The sequence below is a fragment of the Macaca mulatta genome, chromosome 16 (assembly GCF_049350105.2).
Source record: "Macaca mulatta isolate MMU2019108-1 chromosome 16, T2T-MMU8v2.0, whole genome shotgun sequence".
Lineage (NCBI taxonomy): Eukaryota > Metazoa > Chordata > Mammalia > Primates > Cercopithecidae > Macaca > Macaca mulatta.
Window position 1 is genome coordinate 86,899,072 of NC_133421.1, and position 18,619 is coordinate 86,917,690.

Here is an 18,619-nt window from a genome sequence, read left to right on the forward strand (position 1 = left end):
CAGCTGGGATCCAAATCAAGGTCCATTGACACGAGAGCCCAGGCTCTAATTTGCTCTGCCGTATGCCTCCCCGGTTTGTGTCTTAGTCCTAGAATGACAGTGCTGGAGGAGTGGAGGGAAAGGACACTTGGATAGCCGGGCAGACATGATAATTGGGTGGGTGTGGGTGAGGGTGGTGGTGGGGAGTGGGAGGAAGTTGCTAGGAAAGCTGGGCTTAAAATAGCTGAAGGCCGTAGATACTGGTGCAGTGTGGAGTCTGGCAGATAATTGTGTGGCGGAGAAAGCTTTTGTCCTGAGGATAGTAGATGACCTCCCAGAACTGTGGGAATAACAGTCTCATGTTTACATTTATTCAGGCCACAATGGAGCTGAGCAATTCGCTTCCTGACATGCAATCTTTCTTTTCCAAGTAGATCGGGTTTCCTTATTCTGTGGAAAACGTTAATGCCATTAGAAGCCAGATTCAGGGCTACCTGTAACGGAAACCTCTGCAGAGAACATCCTGTTACTCAGTACCCCTTCTCCTTCATTTGTTTTATGAAAGTTCCCTTTCCACTTGACTGATATTTATCTTCAGGGCCATGTTTTCTCCTGTCAACCGAATATAGTATACTGTAGCTAATCAGTGAATTAGATAACTAAATCCATATATTTCCTCTGTATTTTCTCTATTCTGTGAACCCCGAATATCTGAGACAGGTCTTCATTAATTTAGAAAGTTTATTTTGCCAAGGTTGAGGACGTGCACCTTTTACGCTGCAGCCTCAGGAGGTCCTGACAACATGTGTCCAAGGTGGTCAGGGCACAGCTTGGTTTTATATATCGTAGGGAGACGTGAGACCTCAATCAACATATGTAAGATGTACATTGGTTCTGTCCAGAAAGGCGGGACAACTCGAAGCAGGGAGGGGTCTCCAGGTGGCAGGTAGGTAAGAGAGGCAGCCAGAAGTATTTAGCATTTTTCTCAGTGAGTAGAGGGGTGGCTTTGAGTGGAGTGGAAGCGGGTTTGCCTCCTAGCTTGACTTTTCCTTTTAGCTTAGTGATTTGGGGGCCCCAAGATTTATTTTCCTTTCACAATTTATATTATAAAGGGAGCGTGCTATTCTCAGTGCCTGAACTGAAGTATGATCATTTTTTTGCCATTATCTTCCTTTGGCCTTTTCTTTTCTCTGTGGAAGGCAGGAGACCTAATATGCTGTTATTTATACCTAGTTCCTTTTTTTAGTCAGCTAATTATATACTTAAAATAACTGGTTTCTAACAAAGTCTTGTGAGATTTACATCTTGTATTTTTAGGGTCTCGAGTGAGATAATTATTTTAGTGTGGTGAACACATGGGTTTTATTTGGTGCATTTCAAAGTTTAGTGGAAAAGATAAATGTCCAATGAAAATATTTAGTGTTTTAAGCTGTTTGCATTCAGAAGGTCCCCCTCCTCATCTTGTGCAGAGCTCAGCTGGTTCCTGGACTGTGGGCCTAACAGCGGCTTTACTTCGTTGCCAGTAGTATCTTCCTCCTTGAGAGGTCCATGTGCCGCATGAAACAGTAGCCATACTTATTGAGTATTGTACTTACTCTTTTGTTTGTTTGTTTTTGAGATGAGATCTTGCTATGTTGCCCAGGCTGGTCTTGAACTCCTGGGCTCAAGTGATCCTCCCACCTTGGCCTCCCAAATTGCTGGGATTATAGGCCTGAGCCCTCGTGCCCGTCCCCATACTTGTTCTGTGTCAGGGCCTGCCAAACACTTTGTTTTCTTATTTAATCTTTCAACAATGCTGTAAGTTGAAGAAGATGAAGAAATTAAAGCTTAATGAAATTAAATAGCCTCCCCAAGGACCACTTTTAATGGTGGAACTGGGATTTGAAGCCAGATCTGCCTCTTTTAAAGCCTGTGCTCTGAAATAGAATGGTAACTGGAGTGGGGTAGACCTGGGTTCAAATCCTCTCAGCCTCTGATTTCTCATTTTAAAATGGGAGAAATACTTATTTCATGGAAAGATTATACCTATTAAGGGCCGGGTGCGGTGGCTCATGCCTGTAATCCCAGCACTTTGGGAGGCTGAGGCAGGTGGATCACTTGAGGTCAGCCTCGCCAACATGGTGAATACCCATCTCTACTAAAAATACAAAAATTAGCCAGGCTGGGTGGCAAGCACCTGTAGTCCCAGCTACTTGAGAGACTGAGGCAGGAGCATGGCTTGAACCCGGGAGGTGGAGGTTGCAGTGAGCGAAGATAGTGCCATTGCATCACAGTCTGGATGACAGAACAAGACTCGGTCTCAAAAACAAAAAACAAAAAAATGAAGATTATACCTATTAAATGCAGTAATCTTTGTGAAGCTGGTTAGGGTGCATGCGTGACTAGGCTCTCCATGTACACACGTTGGTTTGATCATCTCTCTGATGTGTCTCCCCAGATGAAAGCTCTTCCCGGATAGGGCCTTTGTCTTGTGTTCGTGTGTCCTCAGCACTGTGCCTGTTGGAGAAGGGAGTGAATGTTGAATCAGTAATGTTAGAAACTTTTCTAGGTTCTTAAAAGAAGCTTGTCTTTCTGCTTTCTTTTCTTTTTCCTTTTCTTTTTTGAGACAGAGTTTCCCTCTGTTACCCAGGCCAGAGGACAGTGGTGCGACTGCTGCAATCTCCACCTCTCAGGTTGAGGCGATTCTCAGCCACTTGAGTAGCTGGGATTACAAGCACGCAGTACCACACCCAGCTAATTTTTGTATTTTTTGCAGAGAAGAGGATTCGCCATGCTGGCCAGGCTGGTCTCAAACTCCTGGCCTCAAGTGATCCACCCACCTTGGCCTCTTGAAATGCTAGAATTACAGGCGTGAGCCACTGCGCCTGGCCAGTTTTCTTACACCATGAGCACAATAGGTTTTTACCTTTGGCCAATGTGTTACTTGATTGCTTTTGTTTCTTTTTATCATATTTAATAGAGTTTATTTTTTAGAGCAATTACAGGTATACAGAAAATTGAGCAACTAGTACAGAGAATTTCCATATACCTTCTCCTTCTGCCTTACACATTTCCCTATTATTAACATCTTGTGTGGTATTGATGCAGGATTTTTTGCTCCTTAGCTAGGTCTGGGTTCTTGTCTCATGACCAGGAAGAAGTAGGCACGTGGACACTCGAGTGAACAAGGCGGGAAGTTTTATTGAGTGATGAAACAGTTTTTAGTGGGGAGGGGACACGGGGTAGTCCCCTTACCCAAAGGCAAGAGTGTTCCTTGTGTTGGGAACAAGTAAGCGTGCTGGAGAGAAAAACCAGCATTGAGACAAAGGATTTCTCAGCAGGGCAATTTACTTCTGCAGAAAGGTGCCACCTGTTAACGACCACAAGAGCGCACCGAACAAAGGAGGGAAAGGATTTTTATCCCTAATGCAGTTCCTGTCCCTGTGTCCCTCCCCTACTGGCTAGGGTTGGACTGTACAATCTAAACTGATCCCAGTTGGCTAAGACTTAAACTTTTTCTAATAGGTAAATGCATGATTTGTAAGAGAAGGGGGGGTAGGAGTGGTCTGTCCGTTACAGTACAAGGCATGTCTGGATATGTCTGAGTGTGTCATGGCACAACAAGAGCAGGAGGATTGTTTGGAGACCAGAAACAAGGGAGTGTAAGGAGGTTGGGCTTCTGAACAAAGAACAAGGACATTACACAATTAAACCCTTTGAAGAGGAATTCATCATCTCTGGCAGTTTCCCCCTTTGTCTTTTGATAATTCTTTCTCTTCACATTTTTTCTAACATGATTTGGCTCTGCTGTTCTTCTGGATCACCTAGGAACAAGAGCCTATTTGAGTATAGAGGAGGAGAGGTGGGGAGGTTTTGTGAGAGCTGTGTCTTTTCTTTTCTTTTCTTTTCTTTTCTTTTTTTGAGACAGAGTCTCACTCTTTCGCCCAGGCTGGAGTGCAGTGGTGCGATACCGGCTCACTCCTAGCTCCACCTCCTGGGTTCACACCATTCTTTTGCCTCAGCCTCCCGAGTAGCTGGGACTACAGGCGCCTGCCACCGCGCCCGGCTAATTTATTGTATTTTTAGTAGAAACGGGGTTTCACCGTGTTAACCAGGATGGTCTCAATCTCCTGACCTCGTGATCTGCCCGCCTCGGCCTCCCAAAGTGCTTCGATTACAGACATGAGCCACTGCGCCCGGCCTGTGAGAGCTGTTCCTATAAGTCTTTGCATTAACCCGTGGATACAGGGCATGATGCAGCATCCTGCAAGAACGAGTACACCTGTAACAATTGCAAGAGAGGTTAATACTGAAGTCATAAGCCCTTTTTGTTTACCAAACCACTTTTCCATGAGACTTGTGAAGGGGTCGTTTATTCTGGAATTTTTGGCTAACTTATCTGATAGAGAGGTAAGGTCTTGTAAAGCCTTCGTAATTGTTCCATTGGGAGCTGTGTTGTTAAGGATGAAAGTACAGCATTGGACTCCAATCATGACACAGGCTTCGCCTTTTTTTTTGCTAACATTGTGTTAAGGGCTATTCTGTTTTCCCAGGCCATTTGGCTGGTGGAGCCTAATTGTTCCGCTGTCCCTTTAATGGCATCTTTTGTGTAATTGACAAACCGCTGTTGATTATAGTAAATGTAATTTATCCAATCTACATTTTTGTTTATAGTTGACCACCAGAACAGTGAAGATTTGAATCTGAATCCTGCAGCTATTTGGTTTCAGGCTTTAAATTTATCTGGTACCCCTCCTGGGATCCCAATAGCATCTATATAAATGTGAGGGTTAAAAGACCCATGAGGGGCAACCCCCCCTTTTTTGTCTTTTTTTTTTTTTTTTGTAATCCTCTGTCCTGTTATGTTTTTAGAATGCCAGAGTGAAAGGGATGGCCAGTTGGACTAGGGCTCAAGTGCTGCTCCAGTTTCTAGGCAGAGTGCCTAACAGTAGTTTGCCACAGTACCGCTATACATTTGCTCGAGAATGGACAAAAGGCAGCTTGACTGGTAAGCTCTTGGGAAGGCTTGGTTTCACGGCACCCTTTTAGGTCTCTGAGGGACGTTAATCTTTCCCCTGCCATGAGAGACACGAGGTAAAATTAACATCAGAAGCTGGAGGCCGGATGGCCCTTGGGGGCTGACCTGCAGGGCCTTTAACTTGGGGGAATAGCAGTGAGAGAGTCTTGTATGCCTCATTGCCCCAGTTTCGTCATGGGGTACGAAAGAACAGCTGTTTGATTGGAAGAGGGTTTAGAAGGAGAAGAAGGTGAAGGGGGTGGAGGAGTAATGAAGCACATTTCAAAGAATCCTGTGGGGTCCTTTCCAGGAATATTAGCTCCTAGGCCATAGAAATGACCTAGAGTGGGGTTGGTGTCAGTAGAAGTGGGGACATTAATAGAGATTTGCACAGGGTTACACTGTTGGAGTTGACAAGTGGCGGGGGTTGTACCTTTGGTAAAGTGAATATAAGGTTTTAGAGAGGTACAACCTATTGAGGAGGTCCAGCCTCGATACTTGGTGGTCTACATTACATCTCCCCAAGTATCACAGAACCACCAGTTATAGGATCAGGCTCAGTCTGTGCAAAAGTCAGTTCTACAGGCAGTTTTATTTATCCTGGAAGGGCAAAGGTACTTTTCTGAAGAGGCCAGCTTTGGAGATCCCCGCAAGGCATAACAAGACAAGCGTTAAAAGTAATGGTTTGAGGGGAGCTAGATCTGGTTATATTAATAATAAGATGTGAGGTAGCTGGGGAAAGGAAGATAAGGAGGAAGAGACAGATTAAACTTTCTTTTTTAATGTTACTCTGTTTGGGGTGGGTCCTGGAACCGTAGTGCATGACTCTGGAGAGGATGGTGCTCTTTTGACTTGGGTGTGATGAGTCCAACCTTTTTTGGTGGTCCTGACTGCCATTTCAGATGTTAGAAGTACTAAATAAGGTCCTTCCTGAGTAGGTTCGAGTTTTTCTCCTTTCCAACTTCTGACGAGGACGTAATCCCTGGGCGGGTGATGATGGACTGGAAATTCAAGGGGTGGAGTTGTGCTAAAAGGCCTTAAGTCCTAAGAGGAAAAGGTGGAAGACAAACCTGATACATAGTTTTTGAGGAATTGATCCTTTGTTTCAAAAGTGGGAATGTCAACATTAGAGTTTAAGTAAGGCAGTCCATAAAGCATTTCATAAGGGGAGAGGCCAGTGCCCTTTTGGGGGGCTGTTTGGACTCTGAACAGGGCAATAGGAAGACATTTTGTCCAAGGTAGGTGAGTTTTTAAAATTAATTGGGTTAAATGATTTTTTAAAGCTTGGTTCATTCTTTCTACTTTTCCTGATGAGGTTGGATGCATTGGTATATGATATTCCCGTTTTATTCCTAGTGTTTGAGTGAGTCCTTTAATAATGAGGGCAGTAAAATGGGTTCTATTGTCTGAATCAGTGTTTTCTGTAATTCCAAACCTTGGTATAATTTGTTTTAATAAGTTTTAACTACATTTTTAGCTGTTATGTTTGGGAAAGGGATGGCCTCTACCCAGTGGGTGAGATGATCTGCTATTACTAATAAATAGTTAAGATGGCCTACTGGGGGCATTTCAGTATAATGAATTTGAATTTTTTGGAATGGCCTTAACTCTGGGTTTTTTCCCCCAAGGGGATGCCTCTTATTTGTTGATTTATTACTTTTTTTTTTTTTTTTGCATATTATACAACTATCCACAATTTGCCTAGCAAGGGTATAGATTTCTATATACCCATAAACTCTGAGAGTGGCATCACACATAGCCTGGGGACCTCAGTGAGTTCCTTGATGGAGTTGAGACAACATATCTCTTTTGAGAGGTTTAGACAACATTTCCCTCCCATCTGGTAATATTTATTTTTCTTCTGAGCTTTCTTTGGCTCCTATTTCCTTTAACTTTTCTTGTTCATTATGGGAAAGGATGGGGACCGCGGCTGGGGGAGGGAGACAAGGAGTTAAATGGAAAATGGGTTCCCGCTGGGGAAGAGGCAGCTTGCTCGGCTATTTGGTCAGCAAGATTATTCCCTCGGCTTCCAAAGGAAAGATTTCTTTGATGCCCTGGGACATGAACAACAGCTATTTCTTCTGGCAACTGTAGATTTTCTAATACTTGAATTATTATGTCCCTATGGACTAAGTTTTGGCCTTTACTGTTAATGAGGCCTTGCTCTGTTAAAATTTTTGCAAAGGTGTGGACCACTCCAAAAGCATACTTGGAGTCTGTATAAATAGTTCCTTCCTGGTTTTGCAGAAATTTTAAGACTTGATTTAATGCACACAACTCACATGTTTGTGCAGACCAGTTATTAGATAATCTTCCTAATTTTATTTCTGTGGGGGTATCTTCATTTACTACTGAGTACCCGTTACGCCTTTTTTCTTTTATTACTTGCCTCGATTTCCTTCTTTTGACCATACATCTGAATGGATGTACCCTTTATGGAGGGTAGTGAGCAAATTTAGGGAGGGGAGGAATTTTTCTTGATTAACATAGAGGCCTAGATTTAATTTTAGCTTTAAATCTCTTCCCTAATAGTTGTTCCTGCCTCCAGGATTAACAGAAGTGTAATATTTACTGTGTGGTCCTTATATTTAATTTCTGTTTCTTCTAAGATTTTTGCTAAACCCCTCTTCTTTTACTCCCGAAATAAAAAGTTTTTCCCGTGAACAAGTTACATCGGGGAAGATAACAAACTGAGGAGTGAGCAGCTCCTGAATCAAGGAAAAAGGTGATAAGCTCAGGTTTGGGTCCCACCTCTAAATTTATCAAGGGCTCTTGGTGGGACTTGAGGTCAAAAGAGTAGAGCCCCTGACCTCCTGTTCTTCCCTGAAGGTCATGAGTGGAATTTCTTTCTCTTTTTCCCATTTGGGACGTTCCTTTTTAAAGTGGCCTATTTTTCCACACTTGAAACATTCGTTTTGCCCTTTTTTCCCTCCTACTTTTGGGTTCTTTGGCTGTGCTGTTTCGTAGCTTTTATATGGCCTGGAAAGTGGGGGCTTAATTTCTTTATAGGTTTTGGCCCCTGAGTGTTCTGTTGCGGGGTGGATAGCATGATCCTTGCCTTTTGCTCTTTCTTTTCCTTGTCTCTTCGTACGTACACCTTTTGAGCTTCTCTCAAAAGCTAGTCTATAGCTTTATCTTTCTAGTTCTCCATTTTCTATAACTTTTTTTGGTGATGTCTGGCCAACTATTGGTAACAAAATGGAGCTTTAACACACTTCTAAGTCTAGACCTGAATATTTCCTCATTTGCTCCTTGAGCCTTTCTAAGAACTCTGTAGGTCCTTCATCCTTCCCTTGTTGTATGTGAAAAGCTTTGGTAATGCTTTGGGTGCGGAGTACAGATTTTTGAATTCCTTTAATTATCAGTTCTCTAAGGTCTTACGTATTTCTTCAGTGGGCTGCATTGTTATTATCCCATTGAGGATCTGTGGCTGCAAATTTTTGTTCAGCTGCTGGGACATTCTGACCTGAGGGATGCTGAAGTTCCCAAATTGTCATAGCAGCCCTGTGAATCATGCTCCTGTCTTCTCCTGAAGAGAGAATACATAGGATAGACATTAGCTCAGCCTAAGTATATATCTGGGAGTCCAAGAAATTGATTAATCTGGTCAGCCACTCTACAAGGGTCACTTAAGAGTGGTTTGAGCTCCCTCTTTAGGTTTCAGATGTCTGAGCTAGTTAATGGAGCATTTATAAAGCCAGCGCAGCCTCCTCTGAGGGGCACTTCCCTTAAGGGGAAGAGAGTTGGAGCTGACTCTTTGGAAGTGGTGGGGAAAGGGAAGTTTTGAATATCCTCTCTACATTGTTCTATCTCACGTGGAAGCCTTCCTGGGGGAGGGCCCTCAGGCTGGGAATGATTCCAAGAGTTAGGATTATAAAGAGGGGGCACAATGTGAGTCGGGGGAAGGGTCCGGAGCGGCTGCCTGAGGGGGAGGGAGGTGAGAGGTATCTGGCTGAAGTAGATGGTCTGAAGGATCCCATGTGGGTTGCTTAGGGGTGGGGGCCTTAGTTTCTATAGGGGAAGTAGTTTCTGGCTTATTCTTACTGGCTTTGAAGGGGTAGAGGAGGACAGGCCCCTGCCGTCAGCACAGGGCATAGTGTGTCTCCTCCTGAGAGACAGGACTCTTGTTATTTACATACTCTATTAAAAGCTGACAAATCCAATCCTCGTTTGACCCAAACTGTGGCCGGAAAACTGATGGTTCGAGGATAGTTTCCTTAGTTCAAATAAAACAACAATATTTTATCATTTGTTGCTTCTTATTTTTAGTCCTTTCATTATCTTTACAGTATTTTAGCATGAGACCTAAGGGACTATCGGGGAATTCTGTTGTCTTGCTTGGGGTATTTCCCATACTGGAGAAGGTGTTTTCTTGAGTTTGCAGGGCTCAACCTCTCTTACTAGAGATTTCTTGCACCATTTCTTTCTTTCTTTTTTTTTTTTTTTTTTAAAGATGGAGTCTTGCTTTGTCGCCCAGGCTGGAGTGCAATGGCACAATCTCTGCTCACCTAGCTAATTTTTTTTTTTTTTTTTTTGTAGTGGAGTCGGGGTTTCACCATGTTGGCCAGGCTGGTCTTGAACTCCTGACCTTGTGATCTGCCCATCTCAGCCTCCCAAAGTGCTGGGATTACAGGTGTGAGCCACTGCGCCCGGCCTCTTGCACTCTTTCTTTAGAGGCTCAACCCCCTTTACTTGAGATTTCTTGCACTCTTTTGCTTCCACTTATTCCTTCTCTGGTTGCTTCCTCTGAGGGAATTTTCAGGTCCCTCTTAGCATTGGCGGTTCAGTATAATCCCCTGACAGGCAAGACAGGCAAGCCACCCTAAGCCATATGAGGTGACCATGGAACCGCAGATCCAGACTCCACACTCGCTTTGCACTCAGTTGTGTGTCTCATTCACACACTTTTTCAACCTTCAGGATGTCCCGACCACCAAGGAAATACTTATTGCCCTTGTGGTTTTTCTGACCTTTGTTTATGCGCAGAGTTACCTGGTCGCTGTGGTATTTGTAGGCCTTTTTCTCCTGCGTTGCCGAGAGTCTGGGTTTATTTGTCACACCAGGTGCGTCTCAATCCCTAACCCTTGAGGCCACCACAGCAAGGCAGTGGGACACGTCTCCTCATGAGTGGGGACTGAAGACCCTTCCCCAGAGGAGAATGAGAATCCTGGACAGGCCCCCAGATTGTTGGGAACAAGTAAGCGGTGCTGAAGAGAAAAACTAGCACTGAGACAAAGGATTTCTCAGCAAGGCAATTTACTTCTGCAGAAAGATGCTGCCTGCGTCTTTTCCGACCACAAGAGCACCCTGAACAAAGGAGGGAAGGGGTTTTTATCCCTAACACAGTTCCTGTCCTTGTATCCTTCCTGTGTTGGCTAGGGTTGGACCGTACAATCTAAACTGATCCCAGTTGGCTGAGACTTAAACTTTTTTGAATAGGATAAACACGTGATTTGTAAGAGAAGGAGGGGGTAGGAGTAGTCTTGTCTGTTACAGTACAAGGCATGTCCAGACTTGTCTGAGCATGTCCAGGCACAACAGGAGCAGGAGGGTTGTTTGCAGGCCAGAAACAAGGGAGTATAAGGAGGTTGGGCTTCTGAACAAAGAACAAGGACATTACACAGTTAAACCCTTTGAAGAGGAATTAATCATCTCTGGCATTAGTATTGTTGCAGGATTCAGGAGGATGAGAGAGAGACCTCGGGTTAAAACGGAAGGATCTTTTATTGAGTGCACTCAGGCCCAGCAGATTCACATCCAAAGATTGGGCTTGGAACAAAGACAGCACTTGACTTTTATACACACTTCACAAAAGGGGGTGGGCTAGCTTGAAGCAAGTGCATAGTGGTGTGAAAGCAGGGATACAGAGGCAGGACAAAGACAGTTAATTCAATTGTAACAGGTTCATAACTCAGGATTGCACATCCCTGTTGCTGTGCAACCCAGATGTCTGTTATCTGCGTTTGCCTGGGCATGGGCTTATCATATAACCTTCATTGTGGTGCCCGGGCAGCTGTAATTCAGGCCTACTCAGGCTTCTCATGACCTTCGTTGTATTTCTTAGATAAAACAGAATACTTGAAGTCACTAGTTACAGAGAACAGGAATCCATAAACTCATTCTATAAAACAAAGAAAAAGTTTTTTCTTCTTCTCCCTGTGTTGGGGGAGTGCTGGAAAAGTCTCCAGAGCACATTAAGATAATATTATCAAGAGTTTTCCTGGGTCTGGGCTGTGCCTGTTGCTACCTCTGGGACAAGTCAGCCTAATACAGGAAAAGTTATTTCTCTTTCTTTTAGATTTTATTTTTCTTTAATTTCCCACCTCAGTATAGGTGAGCCCAGAGCTTTTTATGGGCTCAGAATAAGGAGTGTGTGCTGATTGGTTTGTGAATATGCATAAAAGGTTAAAGAGAAGACATCACTCAAAGGTGGGCATGATAGTGTAGAAAACCAATTAGGAGGCTGGGCGTGGTGGCTCACGCCTGTAATCCCAGCACTTTGGGAGGCCAGGGTAGGTGGATCACTTGAGATCAGGAGTCTGAGACCAGCCTGATCAACATGGTGAAACCCTGTCTCTACTAAAAAGGCAAAAATTAGCTGGGCGTGGTGGTGCACACCTGTCATCCCAGCTACTCAGGAGGCTGAGGCGGGAGAATCACTCGAAACCGGGAGGCAGAGGTTGCAGTGAGCCAAGATCGTGCCATTGCACTCCAGCCTGGGCAACAAGAGCTAAACTCAGTCTTGAAAAAAGAAAGAAAGACAGAGAGAGAGAGAAAAGAAAGAAAGAAAGAAAAGAAAGAAGGGAGGGAGGGAAGGAAGGGAAGGAAGGGGAGGAAGGGGAGGAAGGGGAGGAAGGGGAGGGAGGGAGACCAATTAGGGAAAGGGTAGGTATATGTAAAATAGGTGAAGGATTGGGATCAATCAGAGGAAACTGTGCCAAACGAGAAGGTGGGTTCTCAGTCGCATCTGAGGATTTACCGAAGACTCTCTCCAGACTGAAGGTTGAATTTCACTGGGGACCTGCTCCTGTCTGCCTAGGCATTTGTCTGCCTCGTGCCTCTATCAGTATGTTTGTTAAAGTTGATGAACTAATATTGATAACATTATTTTTTCCCCACTGGATGTCTCTTACACAATAATTGTGGTTTTTTGTTTGTTTGTTTGTTCATTTGTTTTTGAGACAGAGTCTTGCTTTGTTGTCCAGGCTGGAGTGCAGTGGTGCAGTCTTGGCTCACTGCGTCCTCTGCCTCCCAAGTTCAAGCGATTCTCCTGCCTCAGCCTTCTGAGTAGCTGAGATTACAGGCGCCTGCCACCATGCCCGGCTAATTTTTGTATTTTTAGTAGAGACGGAGTTTCTCCATGTTGGTCAGGGTGGTCTCAAACTCCTGACCTCAGGTGATCCGCCCACCTCGGCCTCCCAGAGTGCTGGGATTCCAGGCGTGAGCCCCCGTGCCTGGCCAATTATGTTATTTTTAACTAGAATCTGTAGTTTATATCTAGGTTCACTCTGTGCTGTACATGTCTTTGGATTTTGACAATATACACCATTACACATCCTTAGAAATACTTCTGGTTATTTAAGAATGAAGCAAAGACATTTTTTCTTCAACTTAAGTTTATTAGGTTTTCAAATGGTTACTAAGTTATTAGGACATAAATGCTTTTTAAATTGTTTGGACCTAATAATAAATGGTACATTTTTTTAGCCTTGAGGCACCATGGAAGTTACTGAGACATCAAGGAACACATGTGACCGTGCTGAAGGACAAATGTACCCAGACGAGCCGGTCAGGAATGTCTGAGATGATTATGTTCAGGACAGTGAGCACATTTAAAACATGGAGCCCCCAGGCTAACGTCTGAGATGTCCATCTTGAGATCTTCCAGAAGTGTAACAGACAGTAGAACAATAATGGGCCTTATTTTTCTAATTTAAATTAAAATGCAAAAGATACAGTTAATCAGGCATACTAGATTATACTTTGAATTTCATTTGAAAGCTCAGTAACTCTATGTCAGCCTATTAAATAGTGTTAACAAAAGTTTCCAGGTAGTCTTGGCTGGAAATTCTTGAAGAAGAATACATTAAAAGTACTTTAAGAGAAAGTATTCCAGAAGACCTTGTTAAACCAGTTTTAGCTATGGTTAGTTGCATGTATGTTAGTTTCAGCAAGGAGAGAAGGAATAGTGTTTGTCTTTAACTAGAACAATCTGAAACTGTCCTCCTCCTAAAACATTATATCTAAAGCTAGATCTGAATAGTAGTCTTGCTTTAGCCAAATGTAGACATACTAGTGTTTTAGCAGATGATTATTTTCCTTTTGAGCATAATTTTTTGTTTTTGTGCTTGTTTTGTGTTTATAGCAGTGGTTCAAAACTTAGGAGCTGTAATCCTCTGCTGGATACTGTGAAATATTGACATACACCTAGTTCTTTTGTGTGGACCAGGAACAATTTTGACAGGACACATGGCTGTCATATGAACAGTATAAAATCACATCCACTATCATTGGGGGACAGAGTTGGGGGTGTCACAGAACTGTCAGATTAGGTTTGGTAGGTAATGCCCTAGTTCTTTGCTAAGGTTTGCTTGCCTGCTCCTTTGTACCTGTGGCTTTTCCCCTTTGTTCCCCGCCTCCTTTTTTTTTTTTTTTTTTTTTTGAGTGCAGTGTTCATGCACTAGCACTTGTTTCTAGGACCCAGAGGTTTACAGAAATTTATGGCAGAAAATCTTAAAGCGGATGGAGCTGTATTTAGTAGCAGCTTCTCTTGCTCTTGAGGAGGAGACTGTCGTCAGTAATTTTGGTTCATAGCACTTGCATCCCACCTGCCACTCAGATCTGCAAGAACACAGCCTTCCAGAATAGAGTGAAACACAGCGTGGGTGTCACTAACTTGAATTATTTTAAGAGGTCAGAAGAAAAACCCTACTACTGTGGTTTTTTTTGACACTGTTTTAAAATATCATAATGTGGATAAATCAGATGAGTGACCTGTCTGTGGAATTAAAACTTTTTATGTGTGAAGTTTTAAATTTTGTGGGTAGTTTTTCCCAGGTCCTTTAGAATTGTGTCACTGTTGCCTGCTAATAAAGTCATGTGAAGGTCTCTGTTAAAGCAGTGGTCCCCAACCTTTTTGGCCCCAGTGACTGGTTTTGTGGAAGACAGTTGTTCCGTGGATTGTGGGGTGGAGGGGATGGTTTCGGGATGAAGCTCTTCCACCTCGGATCATTAGGCATTAGATTCTCTTACAGAGCGTGCAGCTTACAGAGCGTGCAGCCTCGATCCCTCGCATGTGCAGTTCACAATAGGGCTGTCACTCCTACGAGAGTCTGATGCTGCCACTGATGCCACAGGAGGTGGAGCTCAGGCAGTGATGCAGGTGCGCCGGCAGTGTGGCCAGGCTCTCAGCAGTCCACGGACCAGCAGGAGTTGGGGACCTCTGTCTGTTAAATGAAGGTAGTCCAGGTGAAGTTCAGTGTAGGCTGGAGGGTGGAACACACAGATAGTCACTGGATGTAGTGACCTTTCCTTAACACAGGCTTAACACCCCAGGTGGCACGGATACCTCAAAGAGCCATGCTGTTTCCTAAGAGAAAACATGGAATTTGGAAGAGATTTTGAAGTTTCTTTCTCCTGTCCTCTAGCAAAAATATATATCATGTCTGGAACTCTTGGAGCAAAGGAGTGGGTGTACAAATGGAAGAAGCTCTGATGGGTTGATACAGAATATCTCACAGCCCTCCTGGTGTTGGCCCATTCCCTTGTCAGTTGTGTAGTATGATGTGTGTTGAAATGGCTCCTTGATCAAAAGTAAACATAGCTGCTTTATACCATTGCGTGGTAAACTGTGAGGGCAGGCATTGAGAGAAAGATGGTAAAAAGAACCTATTCCTGGTCAAAAATGCTAAAATACTTGGAAGTGCAAATGTTTTGGTGCGTGGTATGTGAGCAGCATGTTTACCGTCTGTTCTTTCAGCGATAATTAATGCCTTCCATGATACTCATCATCATCATACCTTGATGAGAAGGCCCTAGAAAAGAAACCCAGCCTGTTTTATTGGGTTACTTCACATCTATCATGATGCTTTTTCCTTGGATTTATAGCTCTTTACAGTGAACTTACTTTTCCATACTAAATGTTAGCTTTGGAGACAGGTATCATCAGAACCATGGAGTTTGAGGTTTTCTAAGATGAAGTTCATAATTTAAGCTTCGTATGTGTTTGATCTCAGAAATGTCTTGGATTATGTCAAATTTTTACTTTTTTTTTTTTTGAGACGGAGTCTCGCTCTGTTGCCCAGGCTGGAGTGCAGTGGTGCGATCTCAGCTCACTGCACGCTCTGCCTCCCGGGTTCACGCCATTCTCCTGCCTCAGCCTCCCGAGTAGCTGGGACTACAGGCGCCCGCCACCACACCCGGCTAATTTTTTTTGTATTTTTAGTAGAGACGGGGTTTCACTTTGTTAGCCAGGATGGTCTTGATCTCCTGACCTTGTGATCCACCTGCCTTGGGTTCCCAAAGTACTGGGATTATAGGCATGAGCCACCATGCCTGGCCTATATATTTGTTTTTAGGTTTTTGTTTTGTTTCATTTTATTTTATTTTATTGTTACATTGAGACGGATTCTCACTTGGTCACCCAGGTCAGAGTGCAGTGGCGTGATCTTGGTTCACTGCAACTCCTGCCTCCTAGTTTCAAGCGGTTCTCCTGCCTCAGCCTCTCAAGTAGCTGGAACTACAGGCGCCTGCCACCATTCCTAGCTAATTTTTGTATTTTTGGTAGAGATGTTGGCCAGGCTGGGCTCTTAACTCCTGACCTCAGGTGATCTGCCCGCCTTGGCCTCCCAAAGTGCTGGGATTATAGGAGTGAGCCACCGTGCCCAGCCTGTTTTTAATTTTAGTATAGTCATTGTATTTTCTTGTTTTTGTTTGAGATAAGGTCTGGCTCTGTCACCCAGGTGGGAGTGCAGTGGTGTGATCATGGCTCACTGTAGCCTCCATCTCCTAGGTTCCTGTGATCCTCCCGCCTCAGCCTTATTTTCTGGTTTGATCTAAGTGCAGATTACCAGTCTGCTGTTGTGACTTGATGCGTTTGTCTCACTGAAGACTGGTACCTGAGGCAGATGACTTTGGTTGAGATGTGGCACTTCTTTCCCTAGTGTAATGTGCATGCCATGTACCGTTGTGCGTTTGCCAAAGCAGCCTTTGATCTAGCTGTGGATGCTCTGGGCTGTCAGTATTTGGAGAAGTGGATGGGTATGCTGAAAATACTGGGATCCTGACTTTTCTTTGAAAGGGCTCAAGTTTTTATGAATTTTAGTTTTTATAAATACCTTTTTAGGTATGAACACATATTCACAAATAGTATGCAATTTGAAACCTCGATTTACCAGTGGACTAAACAAGTCGTTTCTCTTGGTAGCCTTCCGATGAGGAAACGAGGTGGGCTACAGGAGCCTACAGAGGACTGAACTGTGATTACGTGTAGTCTTCCTGGGTCCTTGTCACTCTTACAGTCTAGAAGTAGCTTCGATGTTTATTTGCTTGGAGTTGCAGCGGCAGACCGTGGTGCTTGAAGCTGTTCATGGAGTGACCGCTTGTGTCTGAGCCAGCGTCGGAGGAAACTGATGTTCTGTGAGTGGGGCTGAGAGGCTTCTCTGCGATCGCCCCCTGCCTTGCTCCCTCTTGCTGGTGCCCTCCCTGCCAGGAATGTTGCTTTCTCTCTCTGGGTTTCTCTTTAGAGCCCTCTGCAGACATCACCTCCCTAGCAAAGCCCTCTGTAACCACCCAGCCTGAAGTGGGTTCCCCCTGAATAGCATAAGCAGGTTTTTTTGTTAATACAGTCCATTTGGTGTCAATCACCTCCTTTCTCAGTCTTTTTTTTCTATTGTTATATATAGTTATACATTTGTTTTTGTTTTTGAGACAGAGTTTCGCTCTTGTTGCCCAGGCTGGAGTGCAATGGCGCAGTCTCAGCTCACTGCATCCTCTACCTCCTGGATTCAAGTGGTTCTCCAGCCTCAGCCTCCTGAGTGGCTGGGATTACAGTCATGCACCACCACGCCCAGCTACTTTTGTATTTTTAGTAGAGATGGGGTCTCACCATGTTAGCCAGGCTGGTCTCAAACTCCTGACCTCAGGTGAGGTAATCTACCCACCCCAGCCTCCCAAAGTGCTGGGATTACAGGCGTGAGCCACCCCACGCAGCTAGTTATGAGTTTTTATGTCTTGCCTCTCTAAATAAGCCATGATCCTGTGCCTTCCACTTTTATATTCCTTAGAATTTTTAGTTTAGGGCCTGCATGTGGTAGGCCCTCTGTAAACAGAGATAGTGTGAGAATTACTTTGATAGTGTGAGAATTACAGAATTAGAACTCTGAGGGGCTTTGGTCAGTTTGCCACGTTTTCTTTCTTTCTTTTCTTTCTTCCTTTTTTTTTTTTTTTTTTTTAAATGTAGCCTACAGAGTTGGACACATTTTCTTGATAGGTTGAATACTTGTTTCTTTGAGCACTGGCAGCTTGTAATAGAGACTTAGGCCATAGTTAGTTGTTTTACTTACTGTTTGTTTCCAGGGTAAAACCAGATCTGTGTATAAATGAGTTTGAGGGTCAGGTCTGATGCTATAGAATATCCCAGTTGTTGCATGGAAAACAGCTGGCTTGGTGTGTTGGCTAAATTGGGTATGAATATAGTCCACATTAAAGGTAGGCTCTTTAGGTTGAATTTGTTTTAAAAGGGTTTTTCCGGTGGAGTGCAGCATCCAGCTCATTAATTTTCAAGTTGAAATGTCTTCACAAAAATACGACTTTCTTTAGCACAGTACTAGCTTGTAATATGTCAAAATTGCATTCAAAGGTTGGTTAAAAGCTGAAAGTGCTGTTGCCAGCCTTCTGAGTTGCAGGCTCAGAAATCCTTTTGAAAGAGGAAGAGAGTGGGTGTAGGAAGGTGGGAGGAAGCAGTTACCCGGGAGGAGCATCCTCTCAGGATCAGGTTGATGAGGCCCTAGTTTTGTTTTTGTTGTTGAAACAATTGCTGTGTAAAAATGAGTGAGCAAATGCCTACAGTAGCTATTTGTCTTACAGAAGTAATTTTTCCTTTAAAAAGGATACCTCAAAGAGCCTTTCTCCCTCTCTGAAGAACTTACTTCTGGGAGAGTTCGTTTTGTTCAGCCCTTCTTGATTGTGTGTTTGGTAAATGTTGGGCGGGATTAGGAAATGGCTGGATGACACTCTGGATACCTGGAAATTGCTGCTGCTCTTCCGGCACAGTGATTCGAACCTGGTGAGAGTTGAAAAAAGGGTTCTTCCCACATTCTTTTAGTGCGGAGATAAAACGTGAAGGCCTGCTGATGTGGGCTCGGTAGCTCAAACGGGGTTTTAAAAATAGAGAAGCTTTCCAGAAAAGTCCAGGTTGCCGACTGTGCTTGAAAAGCATGAGCTCCCCAGGCTGCTGCTCCTCCGAACCCCAAGGAGCTGGAGCCGGTGCTGAGGCCCCGGGAGAAGGCCCTGTCCCGCTGTGCTGCTCACCAGGCCTGCCACCACCTCGGCCAGAGCTTCGGGCAGACCTAAAATTTGTACACGTTTTCACATCTAAAACGTTGTGGTGGTGTATTTAATCAGTTATTGCAGAAGACAGTAAAA

At 44.0% G+C, this 18,619-nt stretch overlaps 1 protein-coding gene and 1 long non-coding RNA gene across 6 annotated transcripts in view; both read left to right on the top strand.

Annotated features, from left to right (window-relative positions):
- Positions 1–18,619, top strand: part of SEC14L1 (SEC14 like lipid binding 1) — a 75,595-nt gene that overhangs the window by 23,264 nt on the left and 33,712 nt on the right. The window contains exon 1 of one of the 5 annotated variants that reach the window (XM_077968856.1): positions 4,917–4,966. The gene's annotated coding sequence lies outside the window, so the exon portion shown is untranslated. 5 annotated transcript variants of the gene reach the window in all.
- On the top strand, positions 13,494–15,030 carry LOC144335986 (uncharacterized). The gene is made up of 2 exons (XR_013407340.1): positions 13,494–14,074; positions 14,405–15,030. It is a non-coding gene; the product is annotated as an uncharacterized LOC144335986 (long non-coding RNA).